Here is a 13,816-nt window from a genome sequence, read left to right on the forward strand (position 1 = left end):
AAGAAAAAGAAATAAAAAATAACAAACATTAAATCCCACTCCAGAAAAATAGACTTTTTGTAACTGTTTTAAGAATATTTAAATCTAAGAATATTTTAATAAGTACTTAAATACTGACTAAAAGAATCTTTGTAATTAAGTATTAGCTTATTAGCATTTTGAAAAAGAAATATGAAATATGTAAATACATATATATAATGTAAAAACATTGAAATATGTAAAATGTAGAATTCCTAAGAGAGTTGCTTTATAAAGTCATTGAAGAACTTAAATTTAATAGAACATGGGCTATAAAATGGTACTCTCCATTCTGTCTAGGTTCAAATAGGCAAGTACTACACTTATTTCACTTAGCTGATATTAACGATACAGTTTCTTCTATCTCTTTCTTACTCTGAAAGAATGACAGAGAATTGAACACAAATCCCTAAGCAAGAGTTAGGCATCCATACTTTTAACAATATCATTTGGGTAATTAAATGAAAACTATTCTGGAGCAGCTGGTGGAGGAAAGGCTTTTTGCACTGGACTTTAACTCAAGGGAAGTTTTAACATGGAAACATTTTTTTAAAAAGATTTTATTTATTTATTCATGAGAGACACAGAGAAAGAGTGGAAGAGACATAGGCAGAGGGAGAAGCAGGCTCCATGCAGGCAGCCGGATGTGGGACTCGATCCTGGGACTCCGGGATCACGCCCTGAGCCAAAGCTCAACTGCTGAGCCACTCAAGCATCCCAGCATGAAAATATTTTTTAAGAGGATCTTATTGACCTACTTAGGAGCAAGTATGATTTGCTCTGTGTGTGTATATGTGTGTGTATAGATATAGATAGTATATTTTATTTTATTATTTTAAGAGGGTTTTTTTGTAATTTAAGTTAAATTAATTAGCATATAATGTATTATTGGTTTCAGAGGTAGAGGTCAATATAGTATATTTTAACTTCTAACTCGCTTTGACTATGTCTTTTCTTCTTTCTAATAACATACTTGGTCTGCCAAAATTAATATTTTTACTCTTAAATCTGTCTATTGATGGTAATATTTTGGTTTTAACCTTCATTTAAACCATTTGAGTAACTGATATATATTTGTAATGGATATTTGACCCTTAATAAGTACACTTTTTATGTTTGGGAGTTTCCCCAAACTTGTGAGCCTTGCTTCTTAGCACAACCCAGAGCCTTCCTCTGTCTACAGAACCTGAAAAGGGCAGATATTTACTCTCTTGGTTTGGTGAGATCATACATGATCTATGTTCTCTATTCCAGGGCATTTATCTCAGATTTTGGATCTAGAGGTTTTGGTGCAAAAACGGAAAGCTAGCACAGAGTTTGTTCTAGGGCAGATTGTGGCAAAAGCGTCAGCAATATAAAATACAAAGAAACAGACATTCTGTGGTTTCATCATTGCCAGGTTTCTAACATTCATGTCCAGAACCAACAGGAGAAAGGATATAAACTCAGGATTTATTGGTGCCATCTTCAGTGTCCTCATTGGTGGTGTTTTTGTGTGTTAAGATTTTAGCTGTTGTTCTGATAAGTGCCTAATTCCTTCTGGATCTTACCCATTTCTTTCTTTTTTTAAAGATTTTATTTATTTATTTGAGAAAGAGAGTACAAGCAGGGGGATGAGCAGAGGGAGGAGAAGCAGACTCCCTACTGAGCAGGAAGCCTGAGGCAGGGCTCAATCCCAGGACCCTGGGATCCTGACCTGAGCCAAAGGCAGACACTTACCTGAGTGAGCCACCCAGGTGCCCCTGGACCTTGCCCACTCTCTAAACTGATTTTTTCCTTCCTCTTTCTGTCTTTTTCTTCCCTCTCTCCCTCTCTCTTACCTTCCTTCCTTCCTTGTACTGGTAGACAATTCTCCATGGATTTTTCATACTTCTGTATAATCTGGGACATCTAAACAAAGGGCAGCAAACATGCTTTAGGATTAGAGATTGTGTCTCCCTAAAGGTAGAGGTCCTTGGAGATATTCTAGGATGGTAAAATTTCCTTCCACTTTCTGGGGACTTATGCTTACATTTTAGGCTAAAGAGTTTCTCTCTCTCTCTCTCTCTCTCTAATTTTCTTTTTGGAGGGGAATACAGGCAGATCTGCCAACAGGCTACATAAGACTAGAGTTTCCCTGATTTTGAACTTCCTTTCTTGTGATGCAACCCTGCTGTATGCACAGGTAACATCTGGCCTTCATTATGCTGCCCTGTAGGAACTGGGGCATGGGGAATTGCCTCAAAGAAGAATTCTAGGCCAAGTTAGAGTAAAGCTAGTAGAACCTCTCCCATCAATGGTTTACAACTAAAAACTCAGAACAAAATGATAAAGGAAAACTCTTAGTTATCTGAGAATTCTGAAAAGTATATATGAGCAAACATTCAAGGAAGACAGTAAAAACCTGAAGAAACAATTGTATGAAGGTAGTTTTATTTTGTTTTTTACTTTTTCTTCATTGGGTATTGTCCTGATGGCAGTCCTAGTTGCAGAATTGTGCAATGGGCATCAGAAACCCTGTTTTTTTTTTTTTTTTGTTTGTTTTTCTAGCAAAAGACCCAGGAAAAGGGCCATTGTAGGTGAAGGCTGTGGGTATAATATCCATTTGTTTTCTCTTGTTTCTCTCATGGTCAGCCTGGAGGTAGCCTCCATAACAGAAATATAAAGTGATAGTGAGGGCATCTAGAACTGAGAGAAACTACTTTTCTGGCCAGAGAAATCAGGAATAAAGCATCCTATGATATGAAGAGTGTGTGTGTCAGGGGCTTACTGTTATTTTTTTCTTTATCTTTTTCTATTGCTGTTTTGCCCTTAGGGTTGCCATAGTCACACTGAACTAATTGTATGTTGGCAGAATGAGCAGCTAAAATTCTGAGTGAAACCTCATCTTTCAGGCCAGAGGACTGGGGAAAATGTCTATTGGGATCCAAGGAGGTAGGCACAATCATGGAGGTGGAGAGGGATATGCCCTAATTCTGGGTATAAGCCAGCATGTGTCTCAGATAGTCTCAGATTGTACATATAAGGGACAAACCCAAAGAAACACAGCAAAAGCACTGAGATATAACATAATAAAATTTCAGACTACCACCTTAGGGGTACACAAGCAGGAAAACCCAAAAACTGTTGGAAAGGCTTTTAAAACTGAAGTGACATATAACCATTGCCCCAGAAGGCGAGACAAAACTGTGGTCTGAACCTAACTGATTTGATTCCCTGCTAATAGAAATATCAGAATTCTGCAGAGGATTTTAGTAGAACTCAGAGTCTCACAACATAGTATTTAAAATGCATAGGATACAGTCCAAACTTACTCAACATAGAACCAGGAAAATGTGACCAATTCTGAAGGGAAAAGACAATTAATATGTTTTAATCCTGAGATGGTCCAGATGTTGACTTATCAGGCTGTAATTTTAGAATATATGTTCTAAAAGATAAAGGTAAAGCACAGGAATAAAAGATAGAAGTTTTCAGCAAATATATAGGAACTATGACAAGAATCAAATAGACAAACAATAACAACAAAAGCCAATCTCTGGAATAAAAATATTCACTGAATGGGATAAATACCAGAACGGAGATCAGAAAAGAAAGTGTTAATGGAAGATAAAACAGTAGATCCCATCCCATCATGGAAGAGAACACAGTAGATCCCATCCCATTTGAAGAATGGAGAGAAAAATATGAAAAAATAAACTCAGCAATATAAAAATGTCTTCAATTAGTGTCATTGGAATCACAGAGGACAGATGAGGTAAAATTACTGAGAAAAAATGGCTCTAAATCCCCAAATATGGTAAAAGACATACATTTATAATTTCAAGAAGCTCAGTGAATGCCAACAGGATAAACCTAAAGAAACCTCTAACCAAGCTCAGATACATCATACCCAAAATGCTAAAAACTGAAGAAAAAAATATTTTGAAAGCATCAGTAGAAAAATGGCACATTACTTATAGGGCAGCAATGACTTGAATGACTTTAAATTTGACATTAGAAATACTGGAAGCTAGGGGGCAATAAAAACAAGTTATACTTGATGAATTTAACACTCCCCCCCCCCCCCCGTAGTGAATAGAAGCATACAGAAAATAGAGAACCCAACAACACAATCAATCAACTTCACCTATTTGACATTTATACGATTCTCCATCCAACATCAATAGTAAATTTTACTTCATTAAAATAAAAGAAATTTTATATGTGAGAGTCAGTGTCAAGAAAATAAAATGTAAACCACAGACTGAGAGAAGATATTTGCAAATTACATATTTGGGAAAGTAAATGTATTCACAATGTATAAAGAACTCTGAAATCTCAGTAATAAGAAACCAAACAACCAAATTAAAAGACTCAAATAGATACTCCACCAGAGAAGGTATACAGATGGCAAACAAGTGCATGCAAAGATGTTTAATATTAGTCACTAGGGAAATGCAAATTAAAAGCATAATGAAATATAACTTCACACCTATTAGAATAGCAAAAACCATCCAAATGAAAAACAACCCCCCTGACAAGACCAAGTTTTGGCAGGGATGTGGGACAACTGGAACTGTTACATCACTGGTAAAATGCAGAATGGTACTGATTATAAAACAATTTCTGTGTAGCAGATCCTTATAAAGTTAAATACGTACTTACCATGTGACCTGACAATCCCTCTCAGGAATTTATTCAAGAAAAATTAAAACATCCATTCAGGAGGCGGGGCAGGATGGCGGAAGAGTAGGGTCCCCAAGTCTCCTCACCAACTTACCTAGATAATTTTCAAATGCAAATTCGGCCTGAGATTTAAAGAGAGAACAGCTGGAACGCTACAGTGAGAAGAGCTCACGCTTCTATCAAGGTAGGAAGATTGGGGGATCCCTGGGTGGCGCAGCGGTTTGGCGCTTGCCTTTGGCCTGGGGCACGATCCTGGAGACCCAGGATCGAATCCCACATCGGGCTCCCGGTGCGTGGAGCCTGCTTCTCCCTCTGCCTGTGTCTCTGCCTCTCTCTCTCTCTCTGATGACTATCATAAATAAATAAAAAAAATTTAAAAAAAAAAAAAAAAAAAAAAAAAAAAAAAGGTAGGAAGATTGGAAAAAAAAAATTAAGAAATAAAAAAGCATCCAAGGGGGAGGGGCCCCGCGAGGAGCCGGGCTGAGGCTGGGGCGAGGGTCCCCAGGACAGGAGAGCCCCGTCCCGGAGACGCAGGAGCTGCACCGACCTTCCCGGGTGGAAAGGGGCTCGCAGGGAGGTGGAGCAGGACCCGGGAGGGCGAGGATGCCCTGGGCTCCCGGGGACAGTAACAGCAACTGCGCGCCCAGGAGAGTGCGCCGAGCTCCCTAAGGGCTGCAGCGCGCACGGCCGGACCCGGAGAAGCTCGGGGGGCTCGGGCGGCAGCTCCGCGGAGGGGGCTGTGGGGCGGGAGCGCGAATCAACCAGCGCAGGCTCCAGAGAACAGGGCGCCGGGACACAGCCCAGGATCCGGTGCTCCCTCCGGGGTAGGCGGAGGCCGGGAGGGCCCAGGACAGCGAGGACGCTCCCGCCGCCGGGTGGCCCCGAGCTGTGCAGGTCAGCGCCCCACCCCGGAGCATCCAGGCCTCTGCGGACTGGGAGCTGCGGGAGTTACTGGGGAGCTGACTCCAGGGCGGGGGAGCTGGCCGCCACCAGGGTGGTTGTTCCTCCTGGCGTCACCTTGTACCTGGGACTGAGCAGCGGCCTCACAGGATAAACAGCTCCCAATGAGCCGTGCACCTGGCGGGAGGCTGGGCAGCTCCCCCAGTTGCACAGAGAATCAGCACAGCAGGCCCCTCCCCCAGAAGGCCCCTGGAAGGACGGGAAAAGCAAGTCATTGATCAAGCAGCGCTGGAAAGATCCAGGGGAAGTCCAGGTATTTACAGTATATAGAATCAGAGGATACTCCCCCTTGTTTTTTGTTTTCTGTTTGTCCCCCCCCCCCCCGCCTTTTTTTTTTTTTTCCTCTCTTTTTCTCCTTTTTCCAGTACAACTTGTTTTTGGACACTCTGCACTGAGCAAAATGACTAGAAGGAAAACTCACCACAAAAGAAAGAATCAGAAAGTCCTCTCTCCCACAGAGTTACAAAATCTGGATTACAATTCAATGTCAGAAAGCCAATTCAGAAACATAATTATAAAGCTACTGGTGGGGCTAGAAAAAAAAGCATAAAGGATTCAAGAGACTTCATGACTGCAGAATTTAGATCTAATCGGGCCAAAATTAAAAATCAATGAAATGAGATGCAATCCAAACTGGAGGTCCTAACGATGAGGGTTAACAAGGTAGAGGAACAAGTGAGTGGAATAGAAGACAAGTTGATGGCAAGGAAGGAAACTGAGGAAAAAAGATAAAAACAATTAAAACATCATGAGGATAGGTTAAGGGAAATAAATGACAGCCTCAGAAGGAAAAATCTACATTTAATTGGGGTTCCAGAGGGCGCCGAAAGAGACAGAGGACCAGAAAGTGTATTTGAACAAATCATAGCTGAGAATTTCCCTAACTTGGGAAGGGAAACAGGCATTCAGATCCAGGAGATAGAGAGATTACCCCCCTAAAATCAATAAAAACCTCTCAACACCTTGACATTTAATAATGAAACTTGCAAATTCCAAAGATAAAGAGAAAATCCTTAAAGGACCAAGAGAAAAGAAGTCCCTATCTTTTATGGGGAGAAGTATTAGATTAACAGCAGACCTCTCCACAGAGACCTGGCAGGCCAGAAAGGGCTGGCAGGATATATTCAGGGTCCTAAATGAGAAGAACATGCAGCCAAGAATACTTTATCCAGCAAGGCTCTCATTCAAAATGGAAGGAGAGATAAAGAGCTTCCAAGATAGGCAGAAGCTGAAAGAATATGTGACCTCCAAACCAGCTCTGCAAGAAATATTAAGGGGGAACCTTTAAAAGAAAGAAGTCCAAAGAAACAATCCACGAAAACAGGGACTGAATAGGTATCATGATGACAGTAAATTCATATCTTTAAATAGTAACTCTGAAAGTGAATGGGCTTAATGATCCCATCAAAAGGCGCAGGGTTTCAGACTGGATAAAAAAGCAAGACCCATCTATTTACTGTCTACAAGAGACTCATTTTAGACGTAAGGACAGCCTGAAAATAAAAAGTTGGGGAATGATTTACCATTCAAATGGTCCTCAAAAGAAAGCAGGGGTAGCAATCCTCATATCAGATAAATTAAAGTTTATTCCAAAGACTGTAGTAATCAATGAAGAGGGACACTATATCATATCATACTTAAAGGATCTATCCAACAAGAGGACCTAACAATCATTAGTATTTATGCCCCTAATGTGGGAGTATATCAATCAAATAATAATCAAAGTTAAAAAATACTTAGATAATAATACACTAATACTGGGAGACACGGCGCTTTCTGTAAATGACAGATCTTCTAATCACAGCATATCCAAAAAAATTAGAGCTTTAAATGATACACTGGACCAGATGGATTTCACAGATATTTACAGAACTTTACATCCAAATGCAACTGAATACACATTCTTCTCAAGTGCACATGGGGCTTTCTCCAGAAGAGACCACAAACTGGGTCACACATCAGGTCTTAACCGATACCAAAATGTTGGGATCATCCCCTGCATGTTTTCAGACCATAATGCTTTGAAACTAGAACTAAATCACAAGAAGAAGTCTGGAAGGATTTCAAACACATGGAGGTTAAGGACCATCCTGCTACAAGATGAAAGGGTCAACCAGGAAATTAGAGATGAATTAAGAAGATTCATGGAAACTAATGAGAATGAAGATACAACCAACCATTCAAAATCTTTGGAATACAGCAGAAGCAGTCATGAGGGGGAAATACATCGCAGTACAAGCATCCATCCAAAAACTGGAAAGAACTCAAATACAAAAGCTAACATTGCACCTAAAGGAGCTGGAGAAAAAAACAGCAAATAGATCCTACACTCAGCAGAAGAAGAGAATTAATAAAGATTCGAGCAGAACTCAATGAAATAGAGACCAGAAGAACTGTGGAACAGATAAACAAAACCAGGAGTTGGTTCTTTAAAAGCATTAATAAGAGGGCAGCCCCGATGGCTCAGTGGTTTAGCACTGACTTCAGCCCAGGGCGTGATCCTGGACACCTGGGATCGAGTCCCACGTTGGGCTCCCTGCATGGAGCCTGCTTCTCCCTCTGCCTATGTCTCTGCGTCTCTCTCTCTCTCTCTCTGTGTGTGTGTGTGTGTCGCTAATAAATAAATAAAATCTTAAAAAAGTTAAAAAAGAATTAATAAGATAAACTATTAGCCAGCCTTATTAAAAAGAAGAGACAAAAGACTCAAATTAATAAAATCATGAATGAGAAAGGAGAGATCACCACCAATACCAAGGAAATACAAACGATCTTAAAAACTTATTATGAGCAGCTATACGTCAATAAATTAGGCAATCTAGAAGAAATGGACGCATTTCTGGAAAACCACAAACTACCAAAACTGGAACAGGAAGAAATAGAAAACCTGAACAGGCCAATAACCAGGGAGGAAATTGAAGCAGTCATCAAAAACCTCCCAAGGCACAAAAGTCCAGGGCCAGATGGCTTCCCAGGGAATTCTATCAAATGTTTAAAGAAGAAACAATACCTATTGTACTAAAGCTGTTCCAAAAGACAGAAAGGGATGGAATACTTCCAAACTCATTTTATGAGGCCAGCATCACCTTAATTCTAAAACCAGACAAAGACCCCACCATAAAGGAGAATTATAGACCAATATCCCTGATGACACAGATGCAAAAATTCTCAACAAGATACTAGCCAATAAGATCCAACAATACATTAAGGAGATTATTCACCATGACCAAGTGGGATTCATTCCTGGGATGAAAGGCTGGTTCAACACTTGCAAAGCAATCAATATGATTGATCATATCAGCAAAAGCAAAAACAAGAACCATAAGATCCTCTCAATGGATGCAGAGAAAGCATTTGACAAAATACAGCATCCATTCCTCATCAAAACTCTTCAGAGTGTAGGGATAGAGGGAACATTCCTTAGCACCTTAAAAGCCATCTACGAAGAGCCCACAGCAAATATCACTCTCAATGGGGAAACACTGGGAGCCTTTCCCCTAAGATGAGGAACAAGACAGGGATGGATGTCCACTCTCACCACTGCTTTTCAACATAGTACTGGAAGTCCTAGCCTCAGCAATCAGGCAACAAAAAGAAATAAAAGGCATTCAAATTGGCAAAGAAGAAGTCAAACTCTCCCTCTTCGCAGATGACATGATACTGTACATAGAAAACCCAAAAGACTCCACCCCAAGATTGCTAGAACTCATACAGCAATTTGGTACCGTGGCAGGATACAAAATCAATGTCCAGAAATCAGTGGCATTTCTATACACTAACAATGAGACTGAAGAAAGAGAAATTAAGGAGTCAATCCCATTTACAATTGCACCCAAAAGCATAAGATCCCTAGGAATAAACCTAACCAAAGAGGTAAAGTATCTATACCCTAAAAACTACAGACCACTTCTGAAAGAAATTGAGGAAGACACAAAGAGATGGAAAAATATTCCATGCTCATGGATTGGAAGAATTAATATTGTGAAAATGTCAATGTTATCCAGGGAAATTTATACATTTAATGCAATCCCTATCAAAATACCATGGACTTTCTTCAGAGAGTTGGAAAAAAAATCATCTTAAGATTTGTGTGGAATCAGAAAAGACCCCGAAATAGCCAGGGGAATTTTAAAAAAGAAAACCAGAGCTGGGGGCATCACAATGCCAGATTTCAGGCTGTACTACAAAGCTGTGGTCATCAAGACAGTGTGGTACTGGCACAAACCAGACACATAGATGAATGGAACAGAATAGAGAATCCAGAAGTGGACCCTCAACTTTATGGTCAACTAATATTTGACAAAGCAGGAAAGACTATCCACTGGAAAAAAGATAGTCTCTTCAATAAATGGTGCTGGGAAAATCGGACATCCACATGCAGAAGAATGAAACTAGACCACTCTCTTTCACCATAAACAAAGATAAACTCAAAATGGATGAAAGATTTAAATGTGAGACAAGATTCCATCAAAATCCTAGAGAACACAGGCAACACCCTTTGTGAACTTGGCCACAGCAACTTCTTGCAAGATACATCCATGAAGCAAGAGAAACAAAAGCAAAAATGAATTATTGGGACTTCATCAAGATTAAAAGCTTCTGCACAGCCAAAGAAAGAGTCAACAAAAAGAAATGACAACCTATAGAATAGGAGAAGATATTTGCAAATGACATATCAGATAAAGGGCTAGCATCCAAGATCTATAAGGAACTTATTAAACTCAACAGCAAAGAAACAAACAATCCAATCCTGAAACGTGCAAAAGACATGAACAGAAATCTCACAGAGGAAGACAGACATGGCCAACAAGCACATGAAGAAATGCTCCGCATCACTTGCCATCAGGGAAATACAAATCAAAACCACAATGAGATACCACCTCACACCAGTGAGAATGGGGCAAATTAACAAGGCAGGAAACCACAAATGTTGGAGGGGATGCGGAGAAAAGGGAACCCTCTTGCACTGTTGGTGGGAATGTGAACTGGTGCAGCCACTCTGGAAAACTGTGTGGAGGTTCCTCAAAGAGTTAAAAATAGACCTGCCCTACGACCCAGCAATTGCCCTGCTGGGGATTTACCCCAAAGATGCAGATGCAGTGAAACGCCACAACACCTGCACCCCGATGTTTCTAGCAGCAATGTCCACAATAGCCAAACTGTGGAAGGAGCCTCGCTGTCCTTCGAAAGATGAATGGATAAAGAAGATGTGGTCTATGTATACAATGGAATATTCCTCAGCCATTAGAAACGACAAATACCCACCATTTGCTTCAATGTGGATGGACCTGGAGAGTATTATGCTGAATGAAATAAGTCATTTGGAAAAGGACAAACATTATATGGTCTCATTCATTTGGGGAATATAAAAATTAGTGAAAGGAAATAAAGGGAAAGGAGAGAAAATGAGTGAAAATATCAGTGAGGGTGACAAAACATGAGAGACACCTAACTCTGGGAAATGAACAAGGGGTAGTGGAAGGGGAGGTGGGCGGGGCGTTGGGGTGACTGGGTGATGGGCACTGAGGAGAACACTTGGCAGGATGAGCACTGGATGTTACGCTATATTTTGGCAAATTGAACGCGAATAAAAAAAATTAAAAAGAAAAGACATAGCAAAAAAAAGATAAAAAAATCTATTCAAACAATAATATGTATGTGAATATAGCAGCTTTCTTCATAATTGCCAAAAGTGGAAAAAATACTCCAAGTGTCCTCAATTGAGAATGGATAAATAAATGGCGGCACATCCATATAATGGAGCATTATTCAGTATGAAAAGGAACAAACCATTGATAAATTTCAACTGCATATGCTAAGGAAAAGGCATCAGATATAAAAGGTCATCTACACTACTTTATGATTCCATTTATATGTCATTCTGGATAAAGAAAACTATAGAAATGGAGAACATAGGGTTGTTGAGAGATGGGAATTGGGTAGATTGATTTTAAAGAGATAGCGAAGAGGGAATTTTTTTTGAGAGGGGATTTGTCTTATATTTGGGAGTGGTGGTCACACACTGCTATTCAGTGTCAAAACTCATAGGACTAGGTACTAAAATGATAAATTTTGTTCAATGTACATTAAAAAGTAAAGACATGATTTTTTTTAAGACCTAAAAATTTTTAAAAACAATGCTAACTGCCAAGAGATGGGCTAAGCTACTCTAGGTTATCACCACTGCCCACCAAGGCCTTCCACAGTGTACCAATTAGATTAGACTCCTGTGGAGCTTACCAAAACTCTACTTTTTTTGATTTGTAATGACCAATCTGGCTTTAGCATGTGAAACCCAAAGCATTCCACCCACAGACCTAATAAAGGCATGTGTCCCAAGTCCTGCCTCTCAATATGATTGTAAAGGCTGTATGGTAGAACAAAGGTATGATAGGCATAATACTTGTAGAAGAATAAAGCCAGAGAAACTTCCCTGAGAGATATGAAAGCATAATATAAAGCTATATGACTTCAGAGCAATGAGACCTTGGCCGTATTGATCAGTATAATAGAGTAGAGCTCTTCAAAATAGGCACATACATCTCTACATAAATAGAGAAATTTTATATATCATCAAGTGGACACTCAAATCACTAGGATAAAAAAAGCCATCCTGAAACAACGGGTGTTGCATGAAAAAAAGAAAAATAAATCAAATTCCTATTTCAATCCATATCAGATGCCACATAACATCATGCAACCCTTTAAAAAAAATGGTGTGGTAAGAGTTCAACATTGGTGTTTCTCTAACAACAGATGATCTTTTGTCCAGTTATAGTGATAGTTCATCTGGAGGTCCCAGATGGCCCAATATATTGGCTCTAACTTAAAATACTACTATTTGTGTTCTATGGAAATGAAAATATTCCTGGCAAGTAATGTTTTAATCTACTGAGTATCATTTATATCATATTAGGATCAAAGAATATGAGAGTTGGTTTTTATTGAGATAGGTGGAACAAAGACTTCAAATTATCTTATTCTTTCTTGGAAGTCAATGAGAAATCAGTATATTTTCATTTACAGTTCTATCCTTTCCAAAAGACTTTTAAAAAATCTGCTTATTAAGAGAACATAAGTTTTTGGTTTCTTCCTTTACAAGTGTAAAGTATACTGTATTGGTTTTTCTCATCCCTGACTGAGACATGTTCAGCCAAATATTTCTGAAAACAAACTATAAAGATTAGTTCTTAGTAAGTTTGGGAAGTCCTTTATTGATGTCATGGCCAGGAAAGGCTCAATAATATTTTTGTCTCTAGAAAAAATTTCTGTATTTGAAGAATTTATAGAATGAAAATATTATTTCTCACAACAACTTGACACTCAGATGATGCAATTTTTTCAAGTTCACATCCTCAGTGAGGGTCACATCTGAGATTTGAATCCAGATCTGCCTGGTTGCAAAGCCAGTATTGGTTTTCCCCCTTTATCATTCATACACAGAAGGAATGAAATAGCAACTATGTCATGCAATTTAGGTAAATAACCAGGTGAAAATGCAATAAGTTTTTTTTGGTTTTGCCTTAGAAAGAGATATGGAGTTCATGTATGAGTTCAGGTACAATTTCATATTATGTAACTATAAACTAATGTTTGTATCTGATTGGTGTATATATTCCATCTTAAACATGTGTATTCTTCCTTCCTATATGCATTTACCATTCCATTGCATAAAATGGATTTGAACAGATTTTTATAGCATAAAGTATTTGACCGGGATGCCCAGGTAGCCCAGCGGTTTAGCACCTCCCTTAGGCCCAGGCCGTGACCCTGGAGACTCCAGATAGAGTCCCACATCAGACTCCCTGCATGGAGCCTGCTTCTCCCTCTGCTTGTGTCTCTTCCTCTCTCTCTCTCTCTCTCTGTCTCTCTTGAATAAATAAGTAAAATCTTAAAAAAAAGAAGTAAGAAAATTAAAATTAAAATCATTTCCAGTTTATATTGGAGAGTCTTAGGTAAATTACTTTCTTGTGTTGGTCCTTATGCTATCCTGGACATCACTGAAGTGAGCTTTATTTCAGAAGAAAAGAAATTTGATTCACTTTGATGTCCCACTCTGAACAGAAAGCTTGGGCTTGGCAAATACTAAGGAGATTAAGATGTGAAAGATATTTTGGCTAATTTGAATATACTTTTGTTCATAATGGAAGGAATGGCCAGCCAGAGTCAAAATTTAGATCTTCAAGAATCTCTG

The sequence above is a fragment of the Canis lupus genome, chromosome 15, assembly GCF_048164855.1.
Source record: "Canis lupus baileyi chromosome 15, mCanLup2.hap1, whole genome shotgun sequence".
Classification (NCBI taxonomy): Eukaryota; Metazoa; Chordata; class Mammalia; order Carnivora; family Canidae; genus Canis; species Canis lupus.